This window comes from Rhinopithecus bieti, unplaced genomic scaffold, assembly GCF_001698545.2.
Source record: "Rhinopithecus bieti isolate Rb0 unplaced genomic scaffold, ASM169854v2 scaffold_26676, whole genome shotgun sequence".
Lineage (NCBI taxonomy): Eukaryota > Metazoa > Chordata > Mammalia > Primates > Cercopithecidae > Rhinopithecus > Rhinopithecus bieti.
In genome coordinates, this window is record NW_016812009.1 from 537,054 (window position 1) to 539,662 (window position 2,609).

The 2,609-nt window shown below is 40.4% G+C and overlaps 1 long non-coding RNA gene across 1 annotated transcript in view; it reads left to right on the forward strand.

Moving 5' to 3' along the window:
- Positions 1 to 1,757, forward strand: part of LOC108544376 (uncharacterized) — a 10,846-nt gene extending 9,089 nt beyond the window's left edge. The window contains exon 4 of the long non-coding RNA XR_001889819.1: positions 1,537 to 1,757. This is a non-coding gene — a long non-coding RNA (uncharacterized LOC108544376). The remainder of the gene's footprint in view (positions 1 to 1,536) is intronic.
- Positions 1,758 to 2,609: the final 852 nt, after the last annotated feature.

Sequence of the window (2,609 nt, forward strand, 5' to 3'; positions counted from 1 at the left end):
TATATAATGTATATGTATATAATTTATATGTATAATTTATATACATATTTACATATAGAATATAAATCATAATATACATATATAAAATAGAAATCAAATTATTTATATTTTATATATGATATATATGTAAGTCTGTGAATAATCTTGCTGTTTTCTTTTATGATTTTATTTTTCAGTCTGTAAGATTGAACATATGTCATTTTGTTTATACATGTGTTATAGACTGAGTATTTGTGTTCCCCCATCAAATATGCTGAAGCCCTAACTCCCAATGTAATTCTATTGGGGGATAGGGCCTGTGAGGAGGTAATAAAGTTAAATGAGGGCGTAATGGGGCCCTGACCCATTAGGCCTGGTACCCTTGTAAGAAGTGCAAGAGACATCAGAGATCTTTCTCTGCCATGTGAGGACACAGTGAGAAAGTGGCTGTCTGTAAGTCAGGAAGACGTCCTTTACTGGGAACCAAATCAGCTGGCTCCTTCATCGTGAACTTTCTGGCATCCAGAACTGTAAGGAATACATTTCTGTTGTTTAAGTCACCCAGTCTATGGTATTTTGTTATGGCAGCCTGAGCTTACTAATACAGTAAGCATGTCTGAAAGCTAAAATTGCCAGAAATAGAAACATGGAATCACTAGGTCAAGAGGGGAATGCATTTACAAATTTGATACGTGTTGCCGAATTACTGAATGAAAGGGATACCCGCTTTAATTCCCTTCAGCAGTACACAGCAGTGCATGTTTTTTACCCACAGCTTCACCATCAAATTGTTTTCAAACTTAGTGTTTTCCCCTAAACTGAAAGGTGAAAGTGATTATTTTATATTCTTAACCTATTTTATTTACCAAGGAAATGCTCTATTACTATTGTAAATTGAATACTAGCATATTTTTCACATACAGAATGTAACTGTCAAAATAAAAACAAAGAAAAAAGGGAAGGGAAGGGAAGGGAAGGAATGTAAATATTTTCTTAAAGGCTGAGGAAGCTGACAGATCAAAGAGGCTGACAAATCCAGTGTCTCACATTTAATAGGGATTTATGAACAGAAGCCATCATCTCAGCAGGAGATAGTGGATCCTGGGCCATTACTCCCCCAGACCCAGGGCTTCTATACCTAGAGAAGGGATGTGTAGGATAATTGTTAAATGTGTGCTGGATGTTAAATGTGTTAAATTGTTAAATGTGTGCTGGATGTTGTTGCCTATAGAAAAGTCTGAGTCTGAGATGTGTTCTTGTTAAAAAGAGAAATCGGGAAGTTTAAGGGGATGTTAATGACAGGTTGAAACTGAGGCTTCTTGTTGATGTAATCCAACAGTGGAAATCAGTCTGACTGTGGTCCCAGACTCTCTTACCTTCTGCCATTCCGCCTAATCTGCTGTTGTGTAGCTGAGGCGATACTGTGTTAGGTAAGCCAAGGGAGCCATCAACTAGGTGGTTCTACACGCATAACTGCAAACCAGCCCAATCTGGTTCAACTTTGTGTTACTTCATGTAACTCAAAATGGTTAATTTTCAGTTACCTCCATGTTGCAGGTGACCTAAGCAAACCCAAATGGACCAAATGCAAAGCTGATGGAATCTAAGTGCTCAGACCAAGGAATGGGGACACCACATGGCATGATCCAATCAGATTTAGCCCTGGAAAGATCATCCCATGGCAAGATCCAGTTAGATCACACTTCCTGGCATCACCTCATTGCAAGATCCAAGATCATGCCTTTACCTTCTGACTATAAAACCTGCCCCAGCCCCCAGCTCCAGGAGACAGATTTGAGCCAGTCTCCTGTCTTTTCTCTGCAGCCTTGCAATAAACTTTTCTTTCTACAAAAACCCAGTGCTTTGGTGTTTGGATTTTTTTTTTTTTTTTTTTTTTGATACAGGGTCTCGCTCTGTAACCCAGGCTGGGGTGCAGTGGCACAATCATGGCTCACTGTAGCCTTAAACTCTGGGGTTCAAGCAATCCTCCTGCCTCAGCCTCCCAAGTAGCTGGGACTACAGGTGCATGCCACTATGCCTGGCTAATTTTAAAACATTTTTTTGGAGAGACAGAGTCTCACTATGCTGCCCAAGCTGGTCTTGAACTCCACTGTGGTCAGTTCTCCCACCTTGGCCTCCCAAAGTGCTGGGATTACAGATGTGAGCTACTACCCCCAGCCATGTTTGGCTTTTCATTGCATGCAGTCAAACAGACCCAGTTCAGTTTGGTAACACACATACCTGTCTGGATGTGCACAAGGAAGGCTTGATCCTGCTTATAGGCTCGCTGGGTAAAAGTGAGGAGGTCCCTGAGGCTCACCACATGTCGGCCTTGTCCTAGGAATTAGAAAGGTACCTGCCTCTTGCACTTTCCCAGGGAGGAAGGTTCTGGAGCAGTTTTACCCTTGTTTCTGACCAAGTGCCTGCTAATGGTAGTTTCCTAAGTCACATTTTTTAGGCTTTTTAAAAATTAGTAGACTTTATTTTTTAGAATAGTTTTAGATTTAAGGAAAATTTGAGCAGGTAGCACAGAGAGTTCGCATGTGCCCTCCATATATACGTAATGTTCCCTATTACTAACATTTTACATTCGTGTGCTCTATTTGTTATAATCAGTGAAACAATATTGA